The sequence below is a fragment of the Lolium rigidum genome, chromosome 7, assembly GCF_022539505.1.
Source record: "Lolium rigidum isolate FL_2022 chromosome 7, APGP_CSIRO_Lrig_0.1, whole genome shotgun sequence".
Classification (NCBI taxonomy): domain Eukaryota; kingdom Viridiplantae; phylum Streptophyta; class Magnoliopsida; order Poales; family Poaceae; genus Lolium; species Lolium rigidum.
Genome location: NC_061514.1, coordinates 167,695,291 through 167,718,592, shown reverse-complemented (window position 1 = coordinate 167,718,592; position 23,302 = coordinate 167,695,291).

Sequence of the window (23,302 nt, the reverse complement as noted above, 5' to 3'; positions counted from 1 at the left end):
TCTTGATTCACCATCTGTGATTGATAAACTTGTTTCACCACCACATGCTTCAAATGCTGGTACTTCTGCTGAATCTGAAAACTCTCATAATACTGATAATATTTCTGCTGTGCTTGATGATAGTGGTTCATTGGGAACTTTTCTAGATGCTTCCATTGCTAGGTCTAGACAAATTGAAAATGCTGAAATTCCTGATGTTACTACACCTGTTAATTCACCTAACTTGAATACTCTAGTGATGATCTTGATGAAGATTATGTGGAACTTGATGATGATTTTATTGAAAAATGCCATGCTACTACTGATGCAAGAAAAATTAAAAAATTGCTTGCAGAACATACTTGTTAGATATAAAGCTGTCTCCTGATCCTAAATTTGCCACATCTCCTATAAACATTAGGGATAAAGATTATGATTTTTCTCTTGATCTATCTCATATAGCTATTGTTGAGAAAACACCTTTTTGTGGTACTGAAAAAGAAAGTGCTGTTGAACACATGACTGAGTTATCTACTTTGAGTAGCTTGTTTTCTGATGATGTTAAGAATCGTACTTACTTTGTTGCTAAAATCTTTCCATTTTCATTAAAGGATGACGCTAAAACTTGGTATAATAGTTTGCCACCTGGTTCTATTAAAAGTCCAAAAGAATTGCTTGCTGTTTTCTTTCGAAAATACTTTCCTGCTAGTGCTCAACATGCTGCTTTGCAGAGAGTTTATAATTTTGATCAAGAAGATGAAGAGAAATTGCCTGAGGCTTGGGCAAGATTTTGCTCTCTTATTAGAGCTCTGCCTGACCATGATTTAGAAAAGCATGATTTACTTGATATATTTTATAGTGGACTAACCATTGAGTCTAGGGCATACACTGGATAGTTGTCTTGGTTGTGTTTTCAGGAAAAGAACTCCAGACGACGCTGAAGAATTATTGGCTAAAATAGGCCGGAATTATGATGATTGGAATACGCCTGAACCAACTCCAACGCCAATAGTGAAGAAGAGGGGTTTAATTAAATTGAATGATGAAGATATGAGGGACGCCAAGAAGTCTCTCAAGGAGAAAGGTATTAAATCTGAAGATGTGAAGAATCTACCTCCTATAGAAGATATATGTGAGATAGTTCCCCCTTCATCCATGATTGAGGTAAACTCGCTTCAACGCTTTACTAGGGAAGATATTCCGTATTCAAAACCTCCTGCGCAATGCTTAGATGAGTTTGATAATTATATTGTTAAGCAAGAAAATTTTAATATGAGAGTAGAGAATCATCTAATGGAAAATTCTCAAGCTATTAGTCAATTGCATGATATTGTGGAGAGAACCTCCAATGATGTTAAGATGCTTGTTAAACATTTTCATATGATTCAAACTCAAATTGATCAACTCACTAAAGTGCAAAATGACTTGTTAGGAAATAATGCTAAAGAAAAACAAGCTTATGAAGTAACAACTAGAGGTGGTGTCTCTACCCAGGATCCTCTATATCTGAAGGGCATCCCAAAAGAATTGAACAAGATTCTCAACGCATCTGAACCTAGAGCTCATTCTAAGAAAAAGAAGAAGAAACATAAAAATGTTGTAGAATCCTCCGAACCTGTTAATGATCCTAATAGTATTTCTATTTCGATGCTGAAAGCCGAAAGTGGTAATGAACATGATAATAGTGAAGATAATGATAAGAATGATACTCACGATAAAGAAGAGGTTGAAAAAGAACACTGAAAAGCATGCTAAAAATAAAAAGTATACTAAAGAAGATTTTATTGCTGAGAAACATGGTAATGAAAGAGAACCTTGGGTGCAAAAGCCAATGCCTTTTCCTGCTAAGAAATTAAAATCAAAGGAAGAGGAACACTATAATAAATTTTGTGATTGGTTGAAACCTTTATTCTTGCAAATTCCTTTGACTGATGCTATTAAATTGCCTCCTTATTCAAAGTATATGAAAGACATTGTTACTAACAAAAGGAAAATCCCCAATGAGGAAATTTCTACTATGCTTGCTAATTACTCTTTCAATGGCAAAGTTCCAAAGAAGTTGGGCGACCCAGGTATACCTACTATTCCTTGCTCTATTAAGAATAATTATGTTAAAACTGCTCTATGTGACTTGGGCGCCGGTGTTAGTGTTATGCCTTTTTCTCTATACAAGAGACTTTACTTAGATAAGTTGATACCTACTGATATATCTTTGCAAATGGCTGATAAATCTACTCGCTATTCCTGTTGGTATATGTGAGGATGTTCTGTTCAAGTTACTAATAATCGCTTGATATTAACTGATTTTGTTGTGTTGGAAATGCACGAAGATGATAATATGTCTATTATTCTTGGGAGACCTTTTCTTAACACCGCGAGGGGCTGTTATTGATTGCAATAAAGGAAAGGTTACTTTCAATGTTGATGATAAGGAACACACCGTCTATTTCCCCAAGAGGATTGAAAAAGCGTGCGGAGTTAATACTATCTCTCATGTGAGAACTATCAAAGTGGGAACCATCGATTGTCCTATATATGAGCCTAAAGAAGAATATCAAACTCTTGTGATTGGATCCATATCAATACAATTCAAGGTAACATGATTGATTTGAGGTTTATTTCTTCATATGCTATGTAAAATTTATTTGGTGGCAAGACTTGATCAACCTTGTTAACAAATACCTTTTATATGCATAGAGGAGGTAAACAACATCTCTTTCCTCCCTCTCTTGCTTTAGTTGCTGTAGCATTTTTAATTTGCAAAGTTTCTTAGTTGATTTGAGATTTCAAAAAATTTCCTGGCCAATAATAATAAACTTAATACCCAGAAAATGTGCATTTTTCAAAGTTTTCAAAAATTCGCGAAAATTATACCGTTGGTCCTATTTTTCGACGAGGCACTGGGAGCACCGAGAGGATGACCTGTGGGGCACCGAGGGCGCCAAACCACGAGCCGGCGCGGCCAAGGAGGTGGCCGCGCCACCATGTGGTGTGGGCCCCTCCTTGCCCCACTTTGCCATCTCTTCCTCCCGGCACCTTCTCTCTCCCGAAAAAACTCGTACCAATTTCCTCTCACTCGCGTTTTTGCTCAAGAACTCCAGATTTCTCGATCTCTTTGCTCAGCTCAGATTTCCTGCTGAAATTTGGCACATTTGCTCCTTGGTATGTGACTCCTCCACCCATCCAAGTAGAATTTTGTTTGGTTGAGTATATCTTGAATATTTTGCTGCTTGTAGGTAACATGTTTGGTGAGCTTGCATGCTTGTTCTAGTTGGTAGAAATTAGTTTTGATGCATGATTAGTACTCTAGCAAGTTCCTATGGTAGTTTCCCTCAATTGTATGTCACCAAATCAAGTTTTATATTGTTTGTTGAAAATTTCAGAAAATGAAGAAGTTCAAATTTGGAGAATTGTTCAAGAAGGGAACAACCAGCACCGGGAGGCCTTCTAGGACCTCCACCCAAATTAGGCGGTCGTACAATGAAGACATCCTCGCGCCTAGCTTCGCGCCCGAAGAGGACAACGGGCCTCCTAATGCTTCTACTTTTCCATGCTATGATTTTCTAAGGAATGCAGGAATATTGGAGGACTTCTTAACCCTTGTCAACAGGGCAGGGTTAACCACCTATATGGGCGATGAAAGGGAGCAATACTACTTGCTCACCAAGACCTTCGTCGAGAGTTTCCGGTTCAACAACAAACATTATGAGCCAACGGTTGCATTTAGGATCTATGGTAATACTGTGACTATGCCGTTGAAGGATTTTTGTTGTGCCTTGGATATTGCCCCTGTAGGTACAGCAAGTAGGATTGATGACAACCCTCGGGACTTGTTGGAGCTCTACCGAGGGATTACCGATGATGATTGTCGCACCATTCAGCGGGGCAAGATAAGGAACATTCAACTCCCCGCCATTAAATATTTTGCATACTACATTGCTACTAGCATTCTTGGTAGGGAGAACACTAGTAATATCTCTAGCTACCATCTTGCTTTCTTGAACATTGCACTTACCGGTCAAACATCCTATCACCTTGGTGCTCTTATTGCTCGCCGCCTGTCTACCAGGGGGCCTATTTTTGGAGGAACTATTGCACTGCGTGTTTTAACATATCTAAATCTTCCTATTGATCCTAATGATGTGCCATTGGCCCCTAGGAGACTTGATATTGTTGCTATGAAGAGTCATCATTTTGTCACAACTGACTCTACTTTAGATAATATGGTATATAGAATGTTGTTTTCTGACGGGGAGGAGAAGGAAATCCCTCTTCCCCAACCAGGTTTGCTCAGTATTGACAGGCAATCATGGTCGTGCACTAAGGAGGAGGTGGATGAACATATGAAGATACAAGAGTTCCACCAGCAACATGACTCCGAGGACGTCGGGACCTCCTACGACCACACCGTCACATATCCGGGTGCTTCTTCTAGCACATACCGGAATACGACCCATCTTCATATTACGGAGATACTACTTCATGGGATCGATGGGATTGAACTCCACTTAGGCCAAAAGCCTAAGCTTGGGGAGAGGTATACCGGCATCACTCATTCTTTGCATATTATGATTGCTGGATACTTGTATATACTTGTTTAGTCTCTTTGAGTGGTTTTCTAATGAGAGGAAGATGATGTTTGGGGAAGTGCTGCCTGAAAACAGATTCTGGGCTGTTACCGTAAAAATTCGTGTGCCCAGCCAGAACGTTATTTTGAGTTGCAAATTTTTGTGCATGTTCCCCAGGTTGTTATCTAACTTTCATTAGTTGAACACTTTTTTAACTGAGCAACGTAAGATTTTTGTAAAAATCGATTTCTGTACTGCTGTCAGGTTTTGGCAGATTTCTGCCATCTTGCTTTTCTGTGTTTCTTTTAGTTTGTTATTTCTTGTTTCCGCTTTGTTTCTTTCCCAAAACACAAAAAGACCAAAAATATTTCTGTTGTTTCTCTTCACCATTTGCTTATTTTGGTTTCTTGCATTTGTTTCGCTTTATTTGCTATTGCTAGTTTGCTATAAGAAAACCCAAAAAGATTTTGCTTTGTTTGCTTGTTTCCTTTTGTTCTTATTCTCAAATTCGAAAACACCAAAAATATTTGCTGTTCTTCTTTGGTTTGTAAAGTTCATCTTGGGTTCAATGGTCTTCGGTGGCTGGAGCGTGGTTTTCATTTCATATTATCCAAGCTACACAAGTGAAAAGGCAATAATGACGATCTACGACAATCTGATTGTGGTGAGAGGCTGGTATGAACTCTATTTGTTTTCATTTTTGTACATATACTCATCCATGTGAGCATGCTTAGTTAGTTCATGTGAGGTATATGTTATTTGAGAAAGTCTAGTAGTTCATGATCTCTCATGATTAGCTCCAATTTATTAATATGAGTAGCATGTCATGGATGTTTGCTTGCATTGTTTTATTCATAAGTAAGTATGGCATTGTGGTATCCTCCTCTGAATAATTCATTTATATCGACTTGGCACATGCTCACGCATGCATATGACTGAACAAGAGTCAATTAAGCCTCAATGATTTACATTGCTTCGAGTTCTTGTATCACTTTTATGCCTCGGTTAATTTATTTTGCCGCAAGCATGATTATGACGATTCTTGCTCTCTTGATTTGTCGCTCCCTAGTCTTTTGCTAGCCTTCACTTGTGACTGAGCGGGAACGCTGCTCGTGCCTCCAAACACATGAAAACCAAGTTATTCCAGAGTGTCCACCATAAATACCTATGCATGGCATTTCAAACCATTCCAAGTAAATTCTCATGCGCTACCTTTAAAACCTTCAAAATGCATCTTAATTTGTGTTAATGTTTCATAGCTCATGAGGAAGTATGTGGTGTTTAGCTTTCAACCTTGTCATTTACTTTTGACGGACTCTCATATGGAATAGTGGCACATCCGCTTATCCAATAATTTTGCAAAAAGAGCTGGCAATGGGATTCCCGATCCCGAATTAATTAACTTAAATAGACACTCCTCCATGGTTTGTGATTGTTGGACGGCACCCGAAGGATTCGGTTAGCCATGGCTTGTGTAAGCAAAGGTTGGCGGGAGTGTCATCATCATAATAAAACTAAACTAAAAAGGCACTCCTTCATGGTATGTGATTGTTGGCAGGCACCCGAGGATTCGGTTAGCCATGGTTTGTGTAAGAAAGGTTGGAAGGAGTGCCGCATAAACATGCAAATAATTCATGGGAGCCGCTCTTGAAAGTCCGGTTGGCGAGGTAGTTGGTGTACCCATTACCATTCGTTGACAACAACAAACACCTCTCAAAATAATTTTACTCCTGCTTTACAAATGAAAAGCTCTAGCGCATGTTAATCCCTGCTTCCCTCTGCGAAGGGTCAATCTTTTACTTTTATGTTGTGTCTCCATTATTTCTTTGAGCACTTTCTTGAGAGCACAACTTGTCATTGTTAGTATAATATGCTTGTCTCAAAATATGATTGATTGTGGTATAACTTTGATGCTTTTATCTTTGACAATCACTACTTCTAGTCTTTCTATGAACTTCGAAGGTGCCCGGGCATTTATGTTTTGCCAATCAAATACGAGCAAGCGAGATACCACTTTATCATACTCTCTTATGAACATTGCAATCCTGCTTATATACATGATTCATGATGCTTATTATTAATTGTTGGTACCTCTTCATGATTGACATAGCTGTTAGATGATCTTATTTGCATGTACCTTATTATGAACTCGCTTAAGTATTAGCCATATCATGAGAATATATACATCATATGAGCAAATGTGTTCGTGAAAGTTCTTTTATCGCTCGGTTGTTAATCGAATTGCTTGAGGACAAGCAATAAGCTAAGCTTGGGGGAGTTGATACGTCCAAAACGTATCTACTTTCCCGAACACTTTTGCTATTGTTTTGCCTCTAATTTGTGTATTTTGGATGCAACTAACACGGACTAACGCTGTTTTCAGCAGAAGCTGTTCCGGTGTCTCGTTTTTGTGCAGAAATCCAACTTTCGGGGAAAAACCTCGGGATTTTGACGAAAGGGCCTATTTTCCCAGAATAATGACGGAGCCGGAAGGGCAATTGAAGTGGAGGCCGAGGGCCCCACACTACATGGCGGCGCGGCCTAGGGGGCCGCGCGGCCATGTAGTGTGGCCCCTCGGTCGGCCTCCGACGCCCCCTTCGGACTACTTATTCGCCTCGACCTAAAAACGCACGGAGAGAAGTCGAAGTCGCCGGAAACCCTCCGAACGCCGCCACATCGCGAAACTCCGTCGCGGGAGCCGAAGTCTCCGTTCGGCACTCCGCCGGGACGGGGAATTGGAGGAGATCATCACCGCCATCACCGCCAACGCCTCTCCATCAACCAGCAATGTTTCCCCCATCCATGTGTGAGTAATTCCCCGCTGTAGGCCGAAGGGGATGGTAGGGATTGGATGAGATTGGTCATGTAATAGCATAAGATTGTTAGGGCATAGTGCCTAGTGTCCGTAGATGGTACTTTTATGATATTGTTGCAACTTGTTATGCTTAATGCTTGTCACTAGGGCCCGAGTGCCATGATCTCAGATCTGAACATGTTATTACTTCATCAAGATATTCGTTGTTTATGATCTTACCTGCAAGTTGTATACACGCGTCGTTGTCCGGAACCAATGGCCCCGAAGTGACAGAAATCGGGACAACCGGAGGGGATGGTAGTGATGTGAGGATCACATGTGTTCACGGAGTGTTAATGCTTTGCTCCGGTACTCTATTAAAAGGAGTACCTTAATATCCAGTAGTTTCCCTTGAGGCCCGGCTGCCACTGGCTGGTAGGACAAAAGATGTTGTGCAAGTTTCTCATTGCGAGCACGTACGACTATAATTGGAACACATGCCTATTGATTGATTAGTACTTGGATACCGTTTTATTATTATCCGCAAATGCCCTGCTATGATTGTTACATGAGTTTCTCTCATCCATGCAACGCCCGTTATCCGTCCCCGTGCCTACAGTATTTTAATCCTGCTGTTTACTATAATCACTACTGCTGTCTTTGTTACTCTGCTGCTGTTATTTCACCACTGCTACTACTATAAAACTGTTACCGCTGATAAACTCTTGCGAGCAAGTCTGTTTCCAGGTGCAGCTGAATTGACAACTCCGCTGTTAAGGCTTTCAAGTATTCTTTGTCTCCCCTTGTGTCGAATCAATAAATTGGGTAATACTTCCCTCGAAGACTGTTGCGATCCCCTATACTTGTGGGTCATCACTAGCTTTACTTTATTTACTGTCTTGCACTCTATATCAAAAACACAAAAAAATTAGTTACTTGCATTTATTTTATCTAGTTTGCTTTATTTACTACTGCTAAAATGGCCACTCCTGAAAATACTAAGTCGTGTGACTTCACAACCACAAATAATAATGATTTCTTATGCACACCTATTGCTCCACTCGCTACTACGAGCAGAATTCTTTGAAATTAAACCCGCTTTACTCGAATCTTGTTATGCGAGAGCAATTTTCCGGTGTTAGTTCTGATGATGCTGCTGCCCATCTCAATAATTTTGTTGAATTGTGTGAAATGCAAAAGTATAAAGATGTAGATGGTGACATTATAAAATTAAAATTGTTTCCTTTCTCATTAAGATGAAGAGCTAAAGATTGGTTGCTATCTCTGCCTAAGAATAGTATTGATTCATGGACTAAATGCAAGGATGCTTTTATTGGTAGATATTATCCCCCTGCTAAAATTATATCTTTGAGAAGTAGCATAATGAATTTCAAGCAATTAGATAATGAACATGTTGCTCAAGCTTGGGAAAGAATGATATCTTTGGTTAAAAATTGTCCAACCCATGGACTGACTACTTGGATGATCATCCAAACCTTTTATGCAGGACTGAACTTTTCTTCGCGGAACCTATTGGATTCAGCTGCTGGAGGTACCTTTATGTCCATCACTCTTGGTGAAGCAACAAAGCTCCTTGATAATATGATGATCAATTACTCTGAATGGCACACGGAAAGAGCTCCACAAGGTAAGAAGGTAAATTCTGTTGAAGAAACCTCTTCCTTGAGTGATAAGATTGATGCTATTATGTCTATGCTTGTGAATGATAGGACTAATGTATATCCTAATAATGTTCCGTTAGCTTCATTGGTTGCCCAAGAAGAACATGTTGATGTAAACTTCATTAAAAATAATAATTTCAACAACAATGCTTATCGGAACAATTCTAGTAATAACTATAGGCCATATCCTTATAATAATGGTAACGGTTATGGTAATTCTTATGGGAATTCTTACAACAATAATAGAAACACACCCCCTGGACTTGAAGCTATGCTTAAAGAATTTATTAGTACACAAACTCGCTTTTAACAAATCTGTTGAGGAAAAGCTCAATAAAATTGATATTCTCGCTTCTAAGGTTGATAGTCTTGCCTCTGATGTTGATCTTTTGAAATTGAAAGTTATGCCTAATAAGGATATTGAAAATAAAATTGTTACTATAGCAAATGCCATCCAAGTTAGAATTAATGAGAATATAAGATTGATGGCCGAATTGCATGCTAGGTGGGAAAGAGAAGAAAATGAAAAACTTGCTAAAAAGAATAATGTAGCTAAAGTTTGGACTATTACCACCACTAGTAATGTTAATGATTCACATGTTGCTGCACCTCCTACCATCAATGGTAAAATAATTGGTGTTGGCAATGTTACTACTCCTAGTGCAAAGCGTGCAAAACTGCCGGAAACTGCTAAAACTGCTGAAACTGCACTTCGTGATAAAGCTCGCTGAAATTTTTCCAACATTGGGGATGATGATCCCATTGCTGTAGATCATAATGGTTTGGATTTTGATGATTGCCACATCTCTGAAGTTATAAAGTTCTTACAAAAACTTGCTAAGAGTCCTAATGCTAGTGCTATAAATTTGGCCTTTACAAAACATATTACAAATGCTCTCATAAAAGCTAGAGAGGAGAAACTAAAACTTGAAACTTCTATTCCTAGAAAGCTAGAAGATGGTTGGGAGCCCATCATTAAGATGAAGGTCAATGACTTTGATTGTAATGCTTTATGTGATCTTGGTGCAAGTATTTCCGTTATGCCTAAGAAAATCTATAATATGCTTGACTTGCCACCATTGAAGAATTGTTATTTGGATGTTAATCTTGTTGATAATGCTACAAAGAAACCTTTGGGGAGAGTTGATAATGTTCGCATTACCGTTAACAATAACCTTGTCCCCGTTGATTTTGTTGTCTTGGATATTGAATGCAATGCATCTTGTCCCATTATATTGGGAAGACCTTTTCTTCGAATCGTTGGTGCTACCATTGATATGAAGGAAGATAATATTAAATATCAATTTCCTCTCAAGAAAGGTATGGAACACTTCCCTAGAAAGAGAATGAATTTACCTTTTGATTCTATTATTAGAACAAATTATGATGTTGATACTTCGTCTCTTGATAATACTTGATATACACTTTCTGCGCCTAGCTGAAAGGCGTTAAATAAAAGCGCTTATGGGAGACAACCCATGTTTTTACTACAGTATTTTTGTTTTATATTTGAGTCTTGGAAGTTGTTTACTAATGTAGCAACCTCTCCTTATCTTAGTTTTGTGCATTGTTGTGCCAAGTAAAGTCTTTGATAGTAAGGTTCATACTAGATTTGGATTACTTGCAGCGATAACAGATTTCTTTGCTGTCACGAATTTCGACCTGCCTCTCTGTAGGTAGCTCAGAAAAATATGCCAATTTACGTGCGTGATCCTCAGATATGTACGCAACTTTCATTCAATTTGGGAATTTTCATTTGAGCAAGTATGGTGCCTCAATAAAATCCATCTTTACGGACTGTTCTATTTTGACAGATTCTGCCTTTTATTTCGCATTGCCTCTTTTGCTATGATGGATGAATTTCTTTGTTCCATTAATGTCCAGTAGCTTTATGCAATGTCCAGAAGTGTTAAGAATGATTATGTCACCTATGAACATGTTAATTTTTATTGTGCACTAACCCTCTAATGAGTTGTTTCGAGTTTGGTGTGGAGGAAGTTTTCAAGGATCAAGAGAGGGAAATGATGCAATATGATCAAGGAGAGTGAAAGCTCTAAGCTTGGGGATGCCCCGGTGGTTCACCCCTGCATATTTTAAGAAGACTCAAGCGTCTAAGCTTGGGGATTCCCAAGGCATCCCCTTCTTCATCGACAACATTATCAGGTTCCTCCCCTGAAACTATATTTTTATTCCATCACATCTTATGTACTTTGCTTGGAGCGTCGGTTTGTTTTTGTTTTTGTTTTTGTTTTTGTTTTGTTTGAATAAAATGGATCCTAGCATTCGTTGTGTGGGAGAGAGACACGCTCCGCTGTTGCATATGGATAAATATGTCCTTAGGCTTTACTCATAGTATTCATGGCGAAGGTTGAATCTTCTTCGTTAAATTGTTATATGGTTGGAATCGGGAAATGATACATGTAGTAATTCTAAAATGTCTTGAATAATTTGATACTTGGCAATTGTTGTGCTCATGTTTAAGCTCTTGCATCATATACTTTGCACCCATTAATGAAGAAACACCTAGAGCTTGCTAAATTTGGTTTGCATATTTGGTCTCTCTAAAGTCTAGATAATTTCTAGTATTGAGTTTGAACAACAAGGAAGACGGTGTAGAGTCTTATAATGTTTACAATATGTCTTTTATGTGAGTTTTGCTGCACCGGTTCATCCTTGTGTTTGTTTCAAATAACCTTGCTAGCCTAAAACTTGTATCGAGAGGGAATACTTCTCATGCATCCAAAATCCTTGAGCCAACCACTATGCCATTTGTGTCCACCATACCTACCTACTACATGGTATTTCCCGCCATTCCAAAGTAAATTGCTTGAGTGTGATACGTCTCCGACGTATCGATAATTTCTTATGTTCCATGCTACATTATTGATGATATCTACATGTTTTATACACATTATATGTCGTATTTATGCATTTTCCGGCACTAACCTATTAACAAGATGCCGAAGAGCCGATTCTTTGTTTTCGCTGTTTTTGGTTTCAGAAATCCTAGTAAAGAAATATTCTCGGAATTGGACGAAATCAACGCCCGGGGTCCTATTTTGCCACGAAGCTTCCGGAAGACCGAAGGAGAGTCGATGTGGGGCCACGAGGTGGCCGGACACCGAGGCGGCGCGGCCCCGGCCCTGGCCGCGCCGGCCCGTCGTCCGGGCCCCTCGTGACGCCCCTTTACCCGCCCTTACGCCTACAAATAGCCTTCGTCGCGAAACCCCCGATGCCGAGAGCCACGATACGGAAAACCTTACAGAGACGCCACCGCCGCCAATCCCATCTCGGGGGATTCTGGAGATCACCTCCGGCACCCTGTCGGAGAGGGGATTCATCTCCCGGAGGACTCTTCACCGCCATGATCGCCTCCGGAGTGATGAGTGAGTAGTTCACCCCTGGACTATGGGTCCATAGCAGTACCTAGATGGTTGTCTTCTCCTCATTGTGCTTCATTGTTGGATCTTGTGAGCTGCCTAACATGATCAAGATCATCTATCCGTAATTCTATATGTTGTGTTTGTCGGGATCCGATGGATAGAGAATACTATGTTATGTTAATTATCAATCTATTACCTATGTGTTGTTTATGATCTTGCATGCTCTCCGTTATTAGTAGAGGCTCGGCCAAGTTTTTGCTCTTAACTCCAAGAGGGAGTATTTATGCTCGATAGTGGGTTCATGCCTCCATTGAATCTGGGACGATGACGTAAAGTTCTAAGGTTGTGGATGTGTCTGTTGCCACTAGGGATAAAACATCGATGCTATGTCTAAGGATGTAGTTATTGATTACATTACGCACCATACTTAATGCAATTGTCCGTTGTTTTGCAACTTAATACCTGGAAGGGGTTCGGATGATAACTCCGAAGGTGGACTTTTTAGGCATAGATGCATGTTGGATAGCGGTCTATGTACTTTGTCGTAATGCCCAATTAAATCTCACTATATTTATCATATCATGTATGTGCATTGTTATGCCCTCTCTATTTGTCAATTGCCCGATCGTAATTTGTTCACCCAACATGCTTTTATCTTATGGGAGAGACACCTCTAGTGAACTATGGACCCCGGTCCTATTCTTTACATCGCATACAATCTACCGCAATACTTGCTTTACTGTTTTCTTGCAAACAATCATCTTCCACACAATACGGTTAATCCTTTGTTACAGCAAGCCGGTGAGATTGACAACCTCACCGTTTCGTTGGGGCAAAGTACTTTGGTTGTGTTGTGCAGGTTCCACGTTGGCGCCGAATCCCCGGTGTTGCGCCGCATTACATTCCGCCACCATCAACCTTCAACGTGCTTCTTGGCTCCTCCTGGTTCGATAAACCTTGGTTTCTTTCTGAGGGAAAACTTGCTACTGTTTGCATCACACCTTTCTCTTGGGGTTCCCAACGGACGTGTGTCATCTGCACGCATCAAGACTGTTTTCTGGCGCCGTTGCCGGGGAGATCAAGACACGCTGCAAGGGGAGTCTCCACTTCCCAATCTCTTTACTTTGTTTTTGTCTTGCTTTATTTTATTTACTACTTTGTTTGCTGCATTATATCAAAACACAAAAAATTAGTTTCTAGTTTTACTTTATTTACTGTCTTGCACTTTATATCAAAAACACAAAAAAATTAGTTTACTTGCATTTATTTTATCTAGTTTGCTTTATTTACTACTGCTAAAATGGCCACTCCTGAAAATACTAAGTTGTGTGACTTCACAACCACAAATAATAATGATTTCTTATGCACACCTATTGCTCCACCTGCTACTACAAGCAGAATTCTTTGAAATTAAACCCGCTTTATCGAATCTTGTTATGCGAGAGCAATTTTCCGGTGTTAGTTCCGATGATGCTGCTGCCCATCTCAATAATTTTGTTGAATTGTGTGAAATGCAAAAGTATAAAGATGTAGATGGTGACATTATAAAATTAAAATTGTTTCCTTTCTCATTAAGAGGAAGAGCTAAAGATTGGTTGCTATCTCTCGCCTAAGAATAGTATTGATTCATGGACTAAATGCAAGGATGCTTTTATTGGTAGATATTATCCCCTCGCTAAAATTATATCTTTGAGAAGTAGCATAATGAATTTTAAACAATTGGATAATGAACATGTTGCTCAAGCTTGGGAAAGAATGAAATCTTTGGTTAAAAATTGCCCAACCCATGGATCGACTACTTGGATGATCATCCAAACCTTCTATGCGAGGACTAAATTTTTCTTCGCGGAACCTATTGGATTCAGCTGCTGGAGGTACCTTTATGTCCATCACTTTGGGGGCGGCTACAAAGCTTCTTGATGATATGATGATTAATTACTCTGAATGGCACACGGAAAGAGCTCCACAAGGTAAGAAGGTAAATTCTGTTGAAGAATCCTCTTCCTTGAGTGATAAGATTGATGTTATTATGTCTATGCTTGTGAATGGTAGATCTAATGTTGATCCAAATAATGTTCCTTTAGCTTCATTGGTTGCCCAAGAAGAACATGTTGATGTAAACTTCATTAAAAATAATAATTTCAACAACAATGCTTATCGGAATAATTCTAGTAATAACTATAGGCCATATCCTTATAATAATGGTAACGGTTATGCTAATTCTTATGGGAATTCTTACAACAATAATAGGAACACACCCCCTGGACTTGAAGCTATGCTTAAAGAATTTATTAGTACACAAACTGCTTTTAACAAATCTGTTGAGGAAAAGCTCAATAAAATTGATATTCTCGCTTCTAAGGTTGATAGTCTTGCCTCTGATGTTGATCTTTTGAAATCGAAAGTTATGCCTAATAGGGATATTGAAAATAAAATTGTTACTACAGCAAATGCCATCCAAGTTAGAATTAATGAGAATATAAGATTAATGGCTGAGTTGCGTGCTAGGTGGGATAGAGAAGAAAATGAAAAACTAGCTAAAGAGAAAAATGTAGCTAAAGTTTGGACTATTACCACCACTAGCAATGCTATCACATGTTGCTGCACCTCCTACTATTAATGGTAAAATAATTGGTGTTGGCAATGTTTCTACTCCTAGTGCAAAGCGCGCAAAATTACCTGAAACTGCCTGTGATAAAACTGCTGAAATTTTTTCCAACCTTGGGGACAGTGATCCCATTGCTGTAGCTCATAATGATTTAGATTTTGATAATTGCCACATCTCTGAAGTTATAAAGTTCTTACAAAAACTTGCTAAGAGTCCCAATGCTAGCGTCAGTAAACTTGGCTTTCACAAAACATATTACAAATGCTCTCATAAAAGCTAGAGAAGAGAAACTAAAACTTGAAACTTCTATTCCTAGAAAGTTAGAGGATGGTTGGGAGCCCATCATTAAGATGAAGGTCAATAACTTTGATTGTAATGCTTTATGTGATCTTGGTGCAAGTATTTCTGTTATGCCTAAGAAAGTCTATGATATGCTTGACTTGCCACCATTGAAAAATTGTTATTTGGATGTTAATCTCGCTGATAATGCTAAAAAGAAACCTTTGGGGAGAGTTGATAATGTTCATATTATGGTTAACAATAACCTTGTCCCCGTTGATTTTGTTGTCTTGGATATTGAATGCAATGCATCTTACCCCATTATATTGGGAAGACCTTTTCTTCGAACTGTTGGTGCTACTATTGATATGAAGGAAGGTAATATTAAATATCAATTTCCTCTCAAGAAAGGTATGGAACACTTCCCTAGAAAAAGAATGAAGTTACCTTTTGATTCTATTATTAGAACAAATTATGATGTTGATGCTTCGTCTCTTGATGTTACTTGATATACACTTTCGCGCCTAGCCGAAAGGCGTTAAAGAAAAGCGCTTATGGGAGACAACCCATGTTTTTACTACAGTACTTTGTTTTATATTTGAGTCTTGGAAGTTGTTTACTACTGTAGCAACCTCTCCTTATCTTAGTTTTGTGCTTTGTTGTGCCAAGTAAAGTCTTTGATAGTAAAGTGAATACTAGATTTGGATTACTGCACAGTTTCAGATTTTTTGCTGTCACGAATTTCGACATGCCTCCCTGTAGGTAGCTCATAAAATTAAGCCAATTTACGTGCGTGATCCTCAGATATGTACGCAACTTTCATTAAATTTGGGCATTTTCATTTGAGCAAGTCTGGTGCCTCAATAAAATCCATCTTTACGGACTGTTCTGTTTTGACAGATTCTGCCTTTTATTTCGCATTGCCTCTTCTGCTATGTCGGATGAATTTATTTGATCCATTAATGACCAGTAGCTTTATGCAATGTCCAGAAGTGTTAAGAATGATTGTGTCACCTCTGAACATGTTAATTTTTATTGTCCACTAACCCTCTAATGAGTTGTTTCGAGTTTGGTGTGGAGGAAGTTTTCAAGGATCAAGAGAGGAGTATGATGCAATATGATCAAGGAGAGTGAAAGCTCTAAGCTTGGGGATGCCCCGGTGGTTCACCCCTGCATATTTTAAGAAGACTCAAGCATCTAAGCTTGGGGATGCCCAAGGCATCCCCTTCTTCATCGACAACATTATCAGGTTCCTCCCCTGAAACTATATTTTTATTCCGTCACATCTTATGTGCTTTGCTTGGAGCGTCGGTTTGTTTTGTTTTTGTTTTTGTTTGAATAAAATGGATCCTAGCATTCATGTGTGGGAGAGAGACACGCTCCGCTGTTGCATATGGACAAATATGTCCTTAGGCTTTACTCATAGTATTCATGGCGAAGGTTGAATCTTCTTCGTTAAATTGTTATATGGTTGGAATCGGGAAATGCTACATGTAGTAATTCTAAAATGTCTTGAATAATTTGATACTTGGCAATTGTTGTGCTCATGTTTAAGCTCTTGCATCATATACTTTGCACCCATTAATGAAGAAACACTTAGAGCTTGCTAATTTGGTTTGCATCTTTGGTCTCTCTAAAGTCTAGATAATATCTAGTATTGAGTTTTGAACAACAAGGAAGACGGTGTAGAGTCTTATAATGTTTACAATATGTCTTTTATGTGAGTTTTGCTGCACCGTTCATCCTTGTGTTTGTTTCAAATAAACCTTGCTAGCCTAAACCTTGTATCGAGAGGGAATACTTCTCATGCATCCAAAATCCTTGAGCCAACCACTATGCCATTTGTGTCCACCATACCTACCTACTACATGGTATTTCTCCGCCATTCCAAAGTAAATTGCTTGAGTGCTACCTTTAAATTTCCATCATTCGCCTTTACAATATATAGCTCATGGGACAAAATAGCCTAAAAACTATTGTGGTATTGAATATGTACTTATGCACTTTATCTCTTATTAAGTTGCTTGTTGTGCGATAACCATGCTTCTGGGGACGCCATCAATTACTCTTTGTTGAATATCATGTGAGTTGCTATGCATGTCCGTCTTGTCTCGAAGTAAGAGAGATCTACCACCTTAATGGTTGGAGCATGCATATTGTTAGAGAAGAACATTGGGCCGCTAACTAAAGCCATGAATCATGGTGGAAGTTTCAGTTTTGGACATATATCCTCAATCTCATATGAGAACACTAATTGTTGCCACATGCTTATGCATTAAAGAGGAGTCCATTATCTCGTTGTCCATGTTGTCCCGGTATGGATGTCTAAGTTGAGAATAATCAAAAGCGAGAAATCCAAAATGCGAGCTTTCTCCTTAGACCTTTGTACAGGCGGCATGGAGGTACCCCATTGTGACACTTGGTTAAAACATGTGTATTGCGATGATCCGGTAGTCCAAGCTAATTAGGACAAGGTGCGGGCACTATTAGTATACTATGCATGAGGCTTGCAACTTGTAAGATATAATTTACATAACTCATATGCTTTATTACTACCGTTGACAAAATTGTTTCATGTTTTCAAAATAAAAGCTCTAGCACAAATATAGCAATCGATGCTTTCGTGGTGACCCGGCATACCACCGCATGGTGTAGTATGCAAGTCTGATATAACACCAATGAAACACCGTTCCACTAGTATTATATCGCTCGAGTGGTACAACGAAACATATGCGGGTCCAAGGCATGTCTATAGAATTACAACATTGACTCTGTTACATAAGATCATCACAGCCTCCTACTTTACAATGAGGTAAAACTGCAAATAACTCCAGAAGAACGACTCGTAGTCTAATCTTATCACGAACTCCATTTGTAGAGTATTTGACTAGCTATAGGGCTATGAATAGATTCTAGCTAAATAGGAGCTAGGTTTAGGAAGCTAGTTCCCTTCTATGGCTAAACTATGTTTTCTCCTCGTTGGATGGGATATCTGACTCCACTGACGGGGTCCTGTCTCTTGAAGTAGTTGTTGACTCCTCGGCCTTTGAGTTGCACTGTAGATCCTCCTTCGATGCCTCCATACCTAAGCGAGGGATTTAAGAGTGGGATGAGTACGAGTGTACTCAACAAGTTCATTATAGGAAAGAGGTGTTTAATGCACTAGCTACGGCATTAGACCAGAAAGTCTAATACCAATGCAGGTTTTCATAACCATTTCTTCAAGAGGTTCCTTTTATTCAGAAGAACTATGTCCGTCAGCCTTCACCGGTTTACTAGAACTTCATGGAGCTCCTTTCCGGCCGCGTTCGCAGTTCCATATCCCGAACAGGGAGTGACAGGTCACGGTTCTTTACACTCTGCAGAGGTGTGTTGCTTTACCCATAAGAGATCTTAACCTTGGTGCCAACCGGCGCGCAACCCGTCCACACTTCCTATGGTGTGAGGCCCGGTATAAGGTTTAGCCAATCATGTTCCTCCGCTACCTCGAACACCCACCCGTTGTTGCATGCGCCGACCCTGGGTCCACGTCGGTCCCATTATTCCTGTAGTTTTCAAGGTGGACCCCGACCACGACAACGTCTGCCGGGATCTACCATACACTCCTACGCCGGTGGCTGCAACCCATCATAGACCGCAATACCGTGGGGACTTAAGGCTTCCCTGACCTACCGCTTGTTCTTCGAACGACAAGTGTCTACGGACCGTGCCGTGGGGACTTAAGGCTTCCCCAGCCTACCGCTTGCCGCCGACAGTATACAAGTGTGTACGGTAAAGCGCATCCGTTGATGAACGAGAGGTGGAAACACTTTTGACTACTCCGTCCCACTCCGGATCTTATGGTTAACACGGGTATTACGGCACAAGAATCATCTGGCGACATTTGTTGTTTAATCCTAGATGGATATAAACCCGTGCAATGGAACCTCCACCATATCAACACAATCCATGGTTCCATTGCCCACCACATAGTCATATTCATAGTTATGAAAGTAGTGGTTTTGATTTTTATGCAATAGTGATAACCATAATACTTTGCAAGTAATTTGATAGAAATACTCAAATGACATGAGCAAGTGATGAACTTGCCTTTCTTGACTGCAAGATTATGCAGACAAGGTCTTCGGTACGCAATAACTCCAAATTCTGAAATAGCATCATCGTCCGGTAAGGACGATGGTTAAAAGATTGGCAAGGATGCAATAATGCATAAGTATGAGATGCAATCGTTCTAAGCGTGTCCTAACCCCGATGATTTAGGATTAATGAGTGGTAATGATTGGTTTAGAGTGTGTTGCACTTTTAGAGTGATTCACATACAAGGTTCTTATTCAGGTGTGATTACTTGGTATTATAAACAGGTAGTTAATAGAGCATAATAATCAATTGAGCACACAAAGAATGATAATTGGCATAATATTAACAAGTAAAGAACAAGTGGTCGGTTTAGTACTATATGGCATGGTTAATGATTAATTATCATATACTTTAAAAGAATAACTTTTGAAGAACATGTTCTTTAATAAAGAACAAGTATGATAATTAAGTGGGTGGTTTTCTATGGTTGACTATGGCTGCATGTAGATGCTGGAATAGGTATTAGATGGATCCCAACAAAGTTGGATTCATCAACACCTAGGGCTTGTAGGGTTAAGATAAGCCTAGGCATCCTAAGCAATTTATTATACATGGTGGTTGTCAAGGTGGGTTTATCTTGCTAGTGATAGCTGGCTAGGGTTTATAGGTCCTTATAAGCGGGGTTGATGATGATTTTCTTATCTTCTTCAAAAGAATAACTTTTGAAGAACATACTTCTTAATTAATAAGAAGTATTACAATTAAGGTTGAGGTTGTCTAGGATTTACTCGTTGGTTCGTTAAGTAAGGAATAATTGGCTTCTAAATAGGATGGTTGATAATTGGTATCCAACACTAGTAGGGTTTAGTGGAGTAGGGAATGTAATACAAAATAGTAGGTGTAGTTACTATTAGGGTTCATCACAATGGTGTGATGCTAATTATGGATAACTAAGGATGGTGGTCTTTGGAATAGGAACTAGGGTTTTATACTTGGTTGACCCTACTTGGTTAGTTAGGTCTGATGAGGATGAACACATGGGATACTCATATATTAGTGATAGTTCTTCTACATTTTATGTGGACATGGCAAGCATTTAATTGCTGATTATGGTGCTATGGATCAAAACAAAGTATCATGATCACATGATATAACCTAAGGTTTAGGTTTAGGAAAATTTATGGTTCATATGGATTAATGGAGCTAGTGCTATTAATGACATTAGGGTTTTAGAATCTCACCTAAAATTATGAACTACTATTTTAGGTATAATGGAATTAGGGTGTCCTAATCTACCATCTAGTTCTTAAGGTAATAACTTCATTATAAAGTTGAAGTTATTAATCACTTCAAAATAAAATAAAATTGGATTTGGCATTTTATTATTTTTAAAAGAATTAATAATTAAGACAATTATTAATTAGGGTTTTAAATCCTCCTAATAAGGATTTAATAAGTTAATAGTAAAGGAAAATTAATTTTAATGTTTTCCTTATTTATTTACTTGGTTTTTATTTATTTTAGAACTTTTTCTTAATTTCTGAATTTTAGTTGCATTTGGAATTAACGAGAAAAGACTTAATTTAGTAGGTATTTAAATAATTAGATTTTTATTTAAAATAAAATTTTCATATTGTATTTTTATTGGATAGGGTTTTCTTTTATAAGAATTTTGATCTGTTATTTTCATTTTTCCGAGTTTATATGAATTTTCTAAATCCTTGTAAAGTTTCGAGCAATTTATATAATTTGAAATAGAACTGGAAACTACTAAATGTACCCGAGCTACTTGCTACACCCAGGCACGGACAGGTGGGCCGGTGACCGAGTCACTCGCCACGCGTGATTGACTCAGTCAAAATTGCCAACGTGGCAATGGGCACGGTGGCCGGCGGTCTGTGGCGGTGGTCGCCGGCGTTAGGCTACTCCCGCGGGCGCGTGCGTGTGCTCATTCGAACGAGGACGACGAGATGAACCGGATGGTGGTGGCGCCGCCTTCAAATGGTCGCCGGAGCTTGGTCGGCGGCGAGACCGAGCGGCAGAGCTCACGGGTCTATGGCGCTAGACATGCTACGAGATGTAATCGAGCGAGCTATGCATGCTACGAGATTCAGGGGCTCACCAGGAGCACGTAGAGCTTGATGGCGACGTCAATGGCGGTCGGTATCGCCGGAATTCATGGCGACGGCCACCAGGGAGTTGAGCTTGGTGACGACGCTATGGGCTGCTCCAGCTCAATTCCTTCTGCAGGAGGAGCAAGTCGACCACGGCGGTGCTAATGGCGGTTACGGCTTGGTCTGGGGAGGTTCCTACCGGCGGCGAGGAAGATGGCCGGGCGAGCTAGGGTTTGCTTAATTGGGGCAAATGAGGAAGAAAACGAGCCTAGGGTTCGCCGTGGGGTATTTATAGGGCTCCAGAGGCGAGCCTCGTCACAAAGTGGAGCAAGGAGAAGCTGCCAGCGAGAGGGGGAAGATCATCACGGCGTCGTGCTGCTCTCCAGCTCACGGAGAGGATGAGGACGAGCTCGTCCTCGATATTTTTTAGACGAAGGGGTATTGGGCTGGCTTTGGGCTGCAGTTTGGGCCGAGTTGGTGGACTCTCGTCGGGCCGGTGTTGGGCTGCTGCGGTCTGGTAAGGTCCAGGTAAGCCTTCTCTCCTTTATTTCTTTTATTTATTTTCTGTTTTATTCCTTGTTTTGAATTCTGGTTTTATAATTCTATTTTGAATTCATATTTGAATTCAATTATGCTTTCAGATGTTTATACCTATTTTTAATTAGGATTTAACACTAATGATTATTGCATGATTCCATTGTCCAAACTAATGTGTAGTGCATGATTTTACTTGTATCCTTGTGAGTTATATTTAAATTTCAATTTAGCCATGAATTTATGTGTTCTTTGAAATTCATGTTCCTCCTTGTAATACAAATCTCTTTTGGATTATTTAAAGTGGATAATTGCTTCTCAAAGCATTTTAAAGATTATTATGAGGTCTTGGTTTCTTATTTGGGAGTTTGTTTCATTTGCATATTATTTTATGGGATTACCTATTGAGTATGTTTTGTAAATTCTCTTATAACCCCCTTTTAAGGTGAACACTATTATTATCTTTGAAAATATCTAGAGTAATTATTGTACCCATAATGGCTTGGTCTTGGTTACATAGGTAATTGGTTGATCACCATACATGGTTTTAAATAAAGGTTTTAAACTAGGTTCATCTTATGCTCCATAATTAAGCATATGATTTAACTAAAGTGCAATTCTAAGGTTCTAATTATATTTACCTAATGGCACATGTTTTGGAACTTGATTGTGGCTTAGGTTTTAGTTGTGATCACCTATGTGATACACAAACTAGGGTTGAGATTTAATTCTAGGTTATTGAGATGGGATGACACCATATTGCATGTGCTAGGGTTTAATCTCCCCTAACTATGATAAGGTGGTGACTTGTTTAATATTTCATGTGCTTCCCTAATTACTAAGGATTTGAGAATTGGTTTTATCTCCTACCAATTAACTTCTATAATTACCCCCAACTTATCATTAAAGCAACTACATTGATTATAGTTCTTTTTATAGTTAACTTTGGTCATATGGATGTATGGTTTCTCACCATAAAAAGTATATAAATTACTCTATGGATTCCTTATATTTCTTTGGTGAAGAATAAGTGGAATGTAGATGTGGTAGGATTCTACTTATGATCACTAAATGGTTCACAAGTAAAAGATAAGATATAAGCCTAGGGTTGCTTACTAGTGATTCCCCTATGATTTCATGTGTGGATAAGATCTACTAGTCATATAAGTGTTAGCATTTGGATTATTCTCCTATTTCTCCAAAGCATGGTCATGGATTAAGCATGATCCACTTGTTCTTAATACCTCTACCTCAAGTTCTTAAGGTTTTATGATCATCACCCAA